The sequence below is a fragment of the Cryptomeria japonica genome, chromosome 8 (genome assembly GCF_030272615.1).
Source record: "Cryptomeria japonica chromosome 8, Sugi_1.0, whole genome shotgun sequence".
NCBI lineage: Eukaryota > Viridiplantae > Streptophyta > Pinopsida > Cupressales > Cupressaceae > Cryptomeria > Cryptomeria japonica.
In genome coordinates, this window is record NC_081412.1 from 205318076 (window position 1) to 205330954 (window position 12879).

Here is a 12879-nt window from a genome sequence, read left to right on the forward strand (position 1 = left end):
GAGCAAGAAAGCCATAGTTTTCTATAGGCTTCTCTTGTAAGCTGCAGTTTGATGTTGTGATGTCGGCCTTGAACATAAAGGTTGAAGATAAATAACACGTACCATTCACAAAAGGAGTGTAAAAGAGGTTGTGACAGTTCAAACCCACTTGTTGAGCAGCATTCAAGGGTTTTTCAGATTCAGACTTCATGCATAAGAGAGAAGCCTTCATAAAGCTTCGTGCAAATCTCATCCTAAAGATAGGAAGACCATACATAGGGCATTCAAACTCATCATGCAAACAGCCACAAAAGGTTAGCTTTATCTGAAGCCTCCTTATCATGCGAGAAAGAGTTTCAAAGATAGCTCTATGTCCAAATTTTCAAGCTATGACTAAGTTATTTCTATTATTATCTTGATAATTTCTCTCAAAACCCTAAGGGTTTTATTCTAATATAGGACAATAATAAAATATAGTCATCTAGTGAATGAGCGATAAAAGTTCAAATAGATCTAAACCAGAAGCCAACATTTTGATCTTAATTCTATTACTAAGGTCAAGCCCATTTGCAAGGAATGCATTGCGGATTATGATAACTTTGAGACAAGGGTTCAAACTCAAAAATATGGGAATTGTAAGTAATCAGATTTATGTCTTTTAATTATACCCTAGTTTGTTAATCAGATTTGTAATATTTTAGTAAACCATAATTCAATAAACTCAGAAATGAAACAAGTAAACAAGAGACAAACATAAATACCCTAGGAAAACCTCCAAGGAGGAAAAACCCAGCATTAAAGACCCACAGGTCAGATTATATATTCTCTCTTAATTCCACAAATACAATACTTAGCTTGCTTCTCCAGATCTGATCCCTTTTGTATATCAGATCTGCACTTCTAAGCACTTCAAGTCTGCATCAAAAGAGGCCTATATCCTCTTGGACAAGTTCGTACAATCCTTGACAAATTCGCACAATCCTTGGATAAATTTGCACTTTTATTAGCAGAGCTAATTTGCTGATTGCATGAGGAAATTATTTATTTATTTGAGTTTGCATTTGATCTTTATTTATATGAGTCTTTAACCTTTATTAAATCCAAGTCGGCCTTCCTCCTTTTGGTGCCAATTTATTTATTGAGGCGTGGTGTATTTTAGGGTGGTGTGAGGGTATAGGGCTGAGCTTAACTTCGGGGCACGTTACCTCTTTAGGATAGGACCCAGTCCTATATGGGTTTGGATGCTACCTTAAGGCAATCCGAACCCATCTTACCTAGTTACAAACAACACTCCCTCTTAACTAGGGAAGAAGAGAATACACAATCTGAACCTTTAGAGTTCCATCTAGCACACAAGCATAGAATGGATCTAGCGCACAAGCATAGAATTACATCTTCCACCTAGCACACAAGCATAGGATGGTTCTAGCACACAAGCATAGAAAGTGTAATACACAAGTGGGTCTTTACATAATTACAATTTTCCATCTAGCACATAAGCCTAGATTGGACACAATTCATTCTTGCACAGAAGCAAACAATGATCAAGGTACTGCAGATAGAGTCACTCAGATTGGAGCTCCCTCTCAATCAAAGTTCCGTTTTCCACAATACCAAGTCTGTCTCTGAAGTATTCGAACTTCACTTTGGATGAGGGTTCGGTAAGGATATCTCCAACCTGTTCATTTGTTCTAATATACTTTAGCTGAATGGTGCCTCTTTGCACCTCTTCGCACAATATCCCATAGTATCCATCTTGTAATGCTTGTGGAGGATGACTTCAAACTTTAACATGCACACTTGCAAGTCATGAATACATACAGAATTTATTCATGCACATCATGGAGTCTTTCCATGCCATCGATCACGCATATCCATCATTCATTTTCGTTACTTCAGTCTTCTCCCAAAGAAGAATGTAACATCATAATCTTCCATCTTGCACACAAGCAAGAAATGGAATAGACATAATCAGAATATTGTAGTCTTCCATCTTGCACACAAGCATAGAATGAAACTACATAACATAGTCTTCCAGCTCACACACAAGCATAGATTGGATCCACCTTACATTGCCTGCAGAGGGTGGAGAGGATCTTTTCTACCATCTTACATTGCCCGCAAAGGATGGTTGATACAATACAATGTATCACAGAGGTTGAGACTCCCTCTCAACCAAGACGGTGTTCTCCACAGCTCCAAGTCTATCTCAAGCTTCAAGAGACTTGGTGAGAACATCTGCAACCTAGGATTGTCCTGCCATAAAACACTGAATTGTCAGGCATCAATATACAACCCTGATAATAAATCAAAATAGTACAACAAGAACTTTGAGAAACCACACTGCTTGTCTTGATGCAACACTTGCAACAATGTATTTATCTACAGTAATACTTAATGCAACTGAGGACTGTCCCTGTAGGTCCAAGAGATCGCAGTGGGTGAATGCTTGACGAGTTTTCCTTGTCTGTAACACTTCTTTACCAATCTGAACTTAAGCAGCTTCAGCCCATAATCAACTGTGCCTCGCAAGTATCTTAGGATGTGCTTGGCTGCAACATGATAAACATGTTTGGGCAAGCTCATGAACTAACTGAGAGCATTCACTGCAAAGCATATATCTGGTCTAGTGTTAACTAGATACATCAGTGATCCAATCAACTGCCTATACTCTGATGGATCTGCAAAATTAGAATTAGCTGCAGAAACACTTAACTTCTTTAAGTTAGATTCCATAGGAGTAGACATGGGTTTACAATCCATCATTCTAATTCTTTTCAAAATATCAATAGTATACTTTCCTTGACTTAGAAAAATTTCGTTAGACCTTTGCCATACTTCTAGACCTAGAAAATAAAGTTTTAAACCTAAGTCCTTCATTTCAAATTCTGAAGCTAGTTCTTTCTTACATCTAATGATAAGTTCATCTTTACCAGTAAGAAATGAATCATTCACATATCGAACTATAATTAGCATTTCATTATTGGATGACTTAAAGTAGATGTTAGAGTCAGCATCATTTTACAAAATTCTAAACTTAACAAGTATTCTTTCATACCAAGCATGAGAGTCTTGTTTGAGGCCATACATGGCTTTCTTCAATCTGCACACCTGAATCTCATAACCCCTTACGATATACCAAAATAGCTGGAACTCCCTCTTAGCAGTAGCTACGTCCAATCAAAGCTTCCAAAGTACTTGAACTTCCTTTGAGTGTATGTCCATCCCAATAATTTCCCTTGAAGATTTAGTATGCCCTGTTTCAGAAGCATTCCAAGCCACTAAAAGATCCAATCAATTTCCTATACTCCGGGATAGTAAATCATACTCTATGATGAAATTGAAAATGCTCGACTCAAGAAAAGAATTACATGCTAATACTCATAATAAAAGGTGATCAACCATCATAGGTTAGAGTATACCAACTCAGAAGGAGGTGCTCCTCCTTAACTTCTGCACAATCAATCTTTTATGTTAATCTCAAGGATCCTGTCCATCTATTTTTCAATAAGGTGGACCCATAGCATAATTGTTGAGATAAGATGAGGATAAATTCCATCAAGAGATTACACAACAAGATTGCCAATAAAAAACGAAAATCCTAAGAAATCAACAATACATTCTAACTTCTACTATGTAGGAAAGAGCATCATCATAACCAATTAACTGAAAGCAACCTGTCATGCAGTTATTTTAACAGATAACTGACACATAATAAAACTGCTTTTGTCACAACATTTAATGACATGAGCTCGAATGCAACAGGGATGATATAAGGATGGTAACTCAGGATAACACAGGCACAAACTTGCTTGCAGACCTACAAGGATAAACACCTATCATAGGGAACCTCAAAACATGATTGGCCCAACATGGGTTAATTCAAAGAGAATATCATTTTCCTTTCACACAACCCAACAGGGGTTTTACAAACCCATAAGAAGCAAATATTGATAATGAAACCCTTATTATTACAACTTGACAAAGAAACCCCATATAAACAAATTGACAAAGTTATTTAATAGGAATACTTAACCTTCAATTATCATAAAGTCTCTCATCAAAAAGTTAATAAAGAATTAAGAAAAAAATACACCTGTTGATGTTTAGATGACACTGACATTGGAACTGAAAGCTTCCCCAAAAGAAACTATCTTTGCAGTCTATCTTCAAAATCCATAATTCGCAATCTCCTCTTGATGTGCCTTAGCACAGTCAGCTAGGGTTTGAAGATTGGTGGGAATACAACTGATTTTGTTAGCAATACAAAATAGCAGTTGGATGCCTAGTAGCAAAATAAATCTACCATACCATCAAAGATTAAATCATTATTAAAATTGGATCGGATCACATCAAGGGTTAAGAATCATGAAATATATACCAATCTAGGGTTTAGACCAATTATGAAAATCAACAACTTTGAAGGTCTGAATAAGGTAATAACTCCACAGTATACACTTTACATTCTAGAGATCTAAAACTCTGAAAGTAGAAATATTAGTTACTTCTTTGGTTCTTCACTCGAATCTCCACAATCTTTAATGAATTAAAGAATGACTCCTTGATGAGGACCCAATGATGCCCTCTAACTTCACCCCTGTCATTATTTTAATAAAAGATGAACAGCAACCTGAAGGTAAGAGCTTATTGAAATCGGGGGGTTAGCATAACCTTAGCTCTGATACCATGTTAAGTAATCAGATTTATGTCTTTTAATTATGCCCTAGTTTGTTAATCAGATTTGTAATATTTTAGTAAACCATAATTCAATAAACTCATAAATGAAACAAGTAAACAAGAGACAAACACAAATACCCTGGGAAAACCTCCAAGGAGGAAAAACCTAGCATTAAAGACCCACAGGTCAGATTATATATTCTCTCTTAATTCCACAAATACAATACTTAGCTGCTTCTCCAGATCTGATCCCTTTTGTATGTCAGATCTGCACTTCTAAGCACTTCAAGTCTGCACCAAAAGAGGCCTATATCCTTTTGGACAAGTTCGCACAATCCTTGACAAATTCGCACAATCCTTGGATAAATTCGCACTTTCATTAGCAGAGCTAATTCACTAATTGCATGAGGAAATTATTTATTTATTTGAGTTTTCATTTGATCTTTATTTATATGAGTCTTTAATCTTTATTAAATCCAAGTCGGCCTTCCTCCTTTTGGCGCCAATTTATTTATTGAGGCGTGGTGTATTTTAGGGTGGCGTGAGGGTATGGGGCTGAGCTTAACTTGGGGGCACGTTACCCCTTTAGGATAGGACCCAGTCCTATATGGGTTGGGATGTTGCCTTAAGGCAATCCGAACCCATCTTACCTAGTTACAAAGAGCAAGAATAACCTTTAAGGTTTCAGTCACAGCTTCTGCTCAAAATGTAAGGTCATGTAAAGCATGATGTTAGATGAATGAGTGAGTTTTGATTGAATAAATAGGTTGCAACACCAAAGTGGATAAAAGGTGAATTGACACATAACACAATGATGTTAATTCACTACCTAAAGGGAGAGAATGATATGAATCTAATATAATCATTTCAATACTTGTTTAGTACAAGAAGACATAGCCATTATTGCAACATGAAGTGGATAGATTTGTATCAATGTCTTCACATCCTTGTTCCAAGTTATCATTTGGCAATCTTTTTAAAAACAAAGATTCAATCATGCAAATCAAAGTGAGAAGGCAGTGACAATACGAGTCATAACAGTCATAGAGCTGCTACAATAAGAGCATCAAAGCCTTAGCATTCACCAAGCATAGGTAAACAAGTGGACACAGAGAAATGAATGATAACAATGTCATGGAGGGAGAATTCGAGATTTAATCATATCCTGAAAATTATGATCTAGGTTCTTAAGATTGTTTCACAGAAATTAGGAAACGAGAAGGAGAAAAAACTCAATAAATTTCTCACTAACCTAGTTCATAGTTTTTGTTAATTTTTCATTAGTCCAGAGCAGCATTCTATAGCTTGTCACATCCATTGAAGATCGCAGCCCTATCTTAAAGAACTCACCACTGATAAAAGAAATCCTCAAGAAAGTATTGATCAATTCACAAAGACCTATGGTTAGTAGCAACTTTAAAATATTCTTCTAGAACACAGTCACTATCATGCATCATCTTCAAGAGTAGATCACTGAGAACATGGTTAGAGCAGTCCCAATGAAGAGCTAATGAGCAAAGCACAAAGACAGTATACATACAGGGTGACAGTAGCATTAAAGATCAAAGAATGAGTATTTTAAAAGTCATATACAGTTATAAAAATGTTGATGACAATGTCACAGAGAATGATAGAGAGATCAAAGTGATGAAAGTAAATGCATATCACAAAGGGCTTGTAGGACAGTGAGCAACATGAGCCTTATTAACAGTCAAGACATCAAAGATTCAACAAAGATTCATGGAGACAACAACTTCATTTACATTGAAGAGGTGTGAAGATCACAGTCCTCAGTAAAAGACAAGTATGAAGGGTTTTGCATGCCTGAGCATGATCACATCTTTGAATACACGGTTCAAGGAGCAGACTTAATACCACAAAGCAGTGATTGTGAGTAAAGGTTGCACACAACCATAGTGCATTACAAAGAAGACATGGTGATAGCCCTTGCAAAGAACGGATATATGAAGGGACAACAACATTATATCAAAGGATTAAAGCAACCTTTGGCAGTCTAAAGGGTATTTAAGAGAAGCCATGTGATTGAAGTAAGGCCTCTTAAAAGACATCTTTGCAACATACAAAGAGATAGGCATGGCATGTTATGAAAAGTAGTCTTCTTGTCTTGAGGTCTGTGCTAAGCAACAAAAATAAGCCATGACAGTGAAATGGAGTAAGAGTCAAGCGAGGTGTTAGAAGGGCAAAAATGATCAATGATGGTGTTTGTCCTCTAGTTTTTGACAAGTTGGCTCGGTCTTCTCATGTTTTTGTCTTCACACTCTGTGATAACAAAGTCAAAATCCTTTGAAGCTTTAGAATTGAGCATTGTTTTCTATTCAAGCTTGCTATTGTTATTGATACTTTGAATGACAACAAAATAATCTTAGGTCTTATCTTGTCCTCTATTGTCAAAGTCTACTAATCAATGTCTATTATGCCTTAAGTGTGACCTTGATTTGAACCTTTCCTCGAATTTTCTCTCTCTAAAAAATAATGAATGTCTTTCTCTACTGTATTTAATGATTGCACAAGTATATTATCTATAATTCACTTCACTTACAATATTGTACTGCTATAACACTCATTGTTGCTTTGACTACAATACACCTTATAAATACTCTTCAAAATTTCAAGTCACAATGCCTTCTCCTAGGTTTATCTTGGATGCTTCATGGTGTAAAAGCTTGGTATTAGAATGATCTCAGACTTTATGAAGATTATGTTTTTACTTGCTCATGCTGCTACTATAAGGTATTTGGATTGCATTTTTATCTCCGTATCTAACCTTGTTCATTGTCTATCATACTTTATTGGATATTGTTGTTGCTAGGATATGTTGTTGTCATTGATGTCAACATATTCCTATGTTTTGGTGCTCTACTGATTGCAGAGAGATGATTTGGTTGATTTAGTGGATTCAGCATATCAATCCACTAGAGATACTTCATTCTCTATTGGTTTTAGTGATCTGGAAGTTTAATTGTTCATATCATTTAATCCGATTTGAGGTTTGGTTTTTTCTATTTAGTGGCTGGCAGAGTATGGTATTTGATCCATTGTGCTCCGATGTCATCTGGTCTTGAGTTACGGATTTGGGAGAGTATTTGGGATGATAATGTGTGTCTACATTTCAGATGGTTCATGATTTGGTGCTCCGCAAGTTATCTTTCTTCGTTGTAGTTGCTGCTGTTGAGTGTTCTTGAGTATCAGTGTGTTGATCGATGAAGATTTGAATAAGTGTGTTGGTGCAGCTATTGTGGATGATTCTACCATTCTTTTTGGTGTTTCCTAATCATGTCCTATTTGTTTCGGTGGTCTACATTGATCTTTGTGTGCAGTATTGAAGATCTTTTGGGTTCGGTGATGTTCTTTGTGTTGTGTGACATTCTCGGTGGTGTAGCATGTTGCGGTTGATTTTGGCATGTTGTTTGGCAGTGTTGCGTATTTGAGGGTTTGATTTGGGTCCATGCTATGTCATTGGTGATATTGTATTGGTCCAATGGTTGATTATTGTATCGTGTGATGTAATTTTGTAATTATGTCTTATGTGTTGAGCCGACCTTGTTATCAAGGTTGATGATTTGTATAAATAGGTTTGATATTCATGTAATTTGGATATAGGTGAAGTGTCTGCATTATCAGAGAGTGTTATATGTGCAAGAAAAGTGAATTTATCTTTCGGTGAAGTGTTTGAGCAGAGATTGAAGAGTTGCAAAGAAGACAATTGTGCTTAACCAAAACTAGTATCACGCATTAGGAGATGCTATTATTTCAGTTCATGTAATTCTGGATTGTTGTCCAATGTTTGTAAGGCAGTGATCCTTCCCTCAGTTGTAGCCCTTTGTTGTTTTGAGTAGTGAGCTCTAGGCAGTGTTCCTGGATGCATGTGCATTCCCTATTGTAATATTTGCACATACTACTGCAGAGTATAATCTTATTGTGGGTAATCTCCCACCGTGGTTTTTCCTTTAACCAAGTTTTCCACGTCAAAATATTGGTGTTATGTGTTTTGTTGTTATTGTTCTTATATTTGTTATTGTTGCAGTTGATTAGAATTGAATTTGTGCTTAATTTGTTAGATTCGGTGAAAATAAATTCACCCCCTCTCAGTTTTCTTTCATTGTTGTTGCCAGCATACTCTCGATCATGCTCACCTTCGTGTCAAATATGTTCTTCTAGAGAAATAGATTACTTTTGAAGACTACCTTACTGTCATAAGTATTCTTGACTGTTCATGATGTTCCTTGGTGACCTGTAACCTTGTTTCAGAATTTCTTTGAATTTTGACTTGATAGTTGGAATTTTCAAAGCATTGACTATCCTCTGGGATGTCTCTGCTTGCTATGTGACTGTAGATTATCATTGTTATAAATATGTCTTTCATTACATTCTGTCTTTTATGATTATGTCTGAACTTTGTCTCAGACTTTGCTATCTTTTGTAGAGGTTGGTATGATTGTGTTTGACAAGTTCACTATTCTTGCACTAATGATTCCTTTTAAATGCTTTATTACAAAATGACCACTTCTTATGCCATTTACATTATATTCATCATTAGGTCTACCCCAACTTCCTTAGATCATTGTTACCTTCACAACCAGGATTTCTATGTAAATCATAGACAATGATATCAACATTCTATGGTGCGCTGAAGAGATTTTATAAGGACATTCATTCGTTATCCTTGTATGCCTTAGGACTGGTTTTTGTCCTGAATGGACTTCTCTAGCTTGATGCTATTTTTTTTTCTATTTTGATGATCTGGTCTATATTGTTTTATGATTGTGAAATGACCTTGGTTGCTCCAAAATTTTGTTTCTTGTGATAGTGATCTTCCTTTCTATCATTCTCTGTTTTCAATGTGATGATAATGACTGTTTCTTTGTCACAACTTTGTCATAACTTGCCTTCCTTATTTACTATCTAGCTCATTGTCCTAGACAATGTAATGCAATCTCCTTGTTTTAGATTCCTTCATTTGATGGACTGTTTTCTACTCATGGAGGTTTATGATCTTGAGACTTTCCTCTAAAAGGTTGTCACTGTTTATTACTGATCTTTCATGTGCTTTACCAGCAAAGCCCATGATTGTCTATCTCACAAACCTCTACTAACATGATGGATTGTATTATCTTTGTCTCATTCTTTATTAAACTCATTGTCTTATGAAGGGATCTGTTCTAAAGTGAGCAAAAATGACTCAGTGGTGTGCTTTTTGAGGTTTGATCTTTTTACCTCCTCGAATCCAAGAATCATATAGTCCTCCGTTGCAACAAGAATCCTCACTATTGATGCCCTTTATACTAGATCTAGGCACTGTGATCTGAGTGTTTGGCTGATAGTTTCATGATGTTAGAATAGTGGCATAATAGTCATCTTTAAAAGATAATGAAAATAAAGAAGGCTTAATGATCAAAGATAGTCAATGGGGTTTTATGTTTGTAGTTACCTTCTCAGGACACAATGAAAATCTCTAGTTGGTTTTATGGAAATCCATTAGACAATTAATGGATCTCAAAACTAGAGATCAAATATAACACTGGGTTGTTATGACTCAGAGCACACCATCACCAGTCTTAGAGCAACACAAGAGAACCATATCTTCATGAGCTATCAATGTGACCTTTTATCTTCTATTTTTAACATTGTATAAGATGAATGTATATTGTGTTCTTTCCTCGTCAACTCTTAATGTTGGAAAGCTAATCATGTTATAACATATACTTTGCTAGTATTTTTTGAGCTGACTTGTAGGCACTACTCTATAGTGCAAGGTTATGACAACAGATTTTTATTCATAGCTGAAAGTTTATAGCTATTCTATGTCATTTAATTTAGGAATATCATATTTCAGGATAGTTGATAACTAGTTTTATTAGATGACCTTTGAGAAACAAGCATAATGAGATAGTTGTGACAATGTATGCCATCACTTCATGATTCTAAGTATAAAGTTAAATGCTAATATTGCATTTTTTTGTCATATTTTTGTTCATTACAATTTAATGCTTCAGATTTATGGGTTTTAGGAGTTTTGTATTTTATTTCTAGTGAATGTTAATCTTCCCTTTGATTGAGTAAATAAATTATTTATGGACATTAGATTTTGACAATCCATGTTCATTATTATGTCTTGTTTCAGGATTCAACAATGTAAATCTGTTTGCATCATGAGTGCTACAGGCGACAAATGGATGTTTTGTAGACCAGACAGGTTAAATAAAAGAGGGGGAGTGGGGAAAGGTTTCATGGGATCCAAATTTTCTTTTTGTCTTTTTAAATCCAACTTTGGATCCTATGGCAAGAAGTTCATTTCATATTCATTTGGGAGCTTGTGTCCTGTAATCAAAATCTAGGGAAGCAACATTTGGAGAGAAAAAACTTTCTTTGCAAAATAGTGATTTGTTCGATGGTTCTTGGGTGGATAAGATTATTTGTGAAGGAAGTGAAGATGCTCCAATAGCTAAATTGATTTTCAATCTTCAAGATGACCAAATATTGTTTGAGATAGTAGATGCTAAAGAAGGTAGACATTTATGGACTCATGCAACAACTATCTTTATTTCTCCCTCATCTAAAACATGTGAAATAGTAGAGCATGCGAATCAAGTTGCTTCCATTGCTAGATTCAATATCTTAATGACAAATATTATTCAATTCAGAAAAGCTCTCAGCAACAACATAAATCTAATACAAAGAAGCGAGCATTTTGTGTAATCAAAATTGTGCATTCTCTACCGGCCATCAGATTGCAGACAATGAAGCCAAAAATGACCAAGTGTTGTTTGTAGTTGATTTATTGTTCTTGTAGAAATGGTGATGTAGGATTTCTCTAGGAATTGATCTACAAGGGTTAATGCTTGTCTATTGAGGTGTTATTTTGCCATGTTTTTACTGACCATATGGCACCTGATTTTAACAAAAATAAATGTTTTGATTATCTTAAAGAGAATTGCCTTAGCTATACTAGATAAATGGTTTGGGTTTAAAACCATACAAAACCAAAGTTCAAGATTGTTTTCATTCCATAATTGCATACATTGAATGCTACACTGAGGCAACATAAAACCATAGTTTCCAAATGTTAAAATGAAGGATGATAATTTTATGTTTACATTCATGGCATAATTATTGTATTGAATTGGCTATCCTTCTCTAGCAGTAATTAACCCAACATAAGAGGTAGGCATACACGGCATAATCAAGCATGGTGGCAATTAAGCACAAAACTTGAATGTAAAAGTTTCATATTTACATGGTTTGCGTTGAAGCATTTGAAAGGGAAGGCCCAGTGTTATGTACCTAATATAATAGTCAGGGTTTGTATATTTGGTAAATGCATGTGACTATTATTATTGATCAGCCTGATGATATATTTAATTGAGCTAGCTGCTATAGAAAAAATGAGGATTGGAAGAATCAATATATGGACAAAATATTGACTTGGATCTCATTTGAGATATTGTCTAGGATATTTAAGGTTGGACCCTCTTGAAGTTGTCTACTATTTTGTAGGAGTGCTTCATTATATGTCGCCCCTTGTTTCAGTGTAGTTTTTTGTGTAATCAACCATGTTATGATTGATCAATCCTTTTTATTTTTTATAATTTCGTAATGGTATAGAATTGTATGCAAACTTTAAGTTCATACTGATGACCTATAACTAATTGCTTTTGTGTTTTTGAATATAGTATTCTATCATATTGGTTTGCATCTCTGGTAGAAGTTGTTTCAGCTTTTTGTAGAGGCAATCTTCTATAAGATTTCGTAGTACATATATATTTTCATGAATATTTTATGTTATGAACTGCAAAGTAGTGTCCAAAAGTGGCTTGTTAATTTATAACCAACTTATTTGTGAATTCTAGTGTTTCATGCTTTAAAAATCCGATTTATGTTTGTGACAAGTTTTGACTAAGGTTTGATCTTTCTTTGTAATTTAGTAATCGATGTTTTCTTATAGCTAGATTGTGATTGTTTTGAATGTTGTTATTATTTTAGACTAATATTGCTTGCAATACCTTACTACTTAATTTATATTCAATGTAGGTACTGTGAATAAAGACCTATTTTATTAGGAAATGCTAGCATGGGTGCTCGATTATCTAGATACTAGCAGAAGCTAACGTCTTCTGACCAAAATGTAGCTTTGTTGCGAAATGGATCAAATTGTTCAGGCAAGATTATTCAGTTAGAGCCAACAAATAAATCTCCATTTCTGGG

The 12879-nt window shown here is 35.1% G+C and overlaps 1 long non-coding RNA gene across 1 annotated transcript in view; it reads left to right on the plus strand.

The window, feature by feature from the left end:
* The window catches only part of LOC131062336 (uncharacterized), a 32003-nt gene extending 20396 nt beyond the window's left edge, over positions 1–11607 (plus strand). The window contains exon 3 of the long non-coding RNA XR_009110875.2: positions 10799–11607. This is a non-coding gene — a long non-coding RNA (uncharacterized LOC131062336). The remainder of the gene's footprint in view (positions 1–10798) is intronic.
* The last annotated feature ends 1272 nt before the right edge of the window (positions 11608–12879 follow it).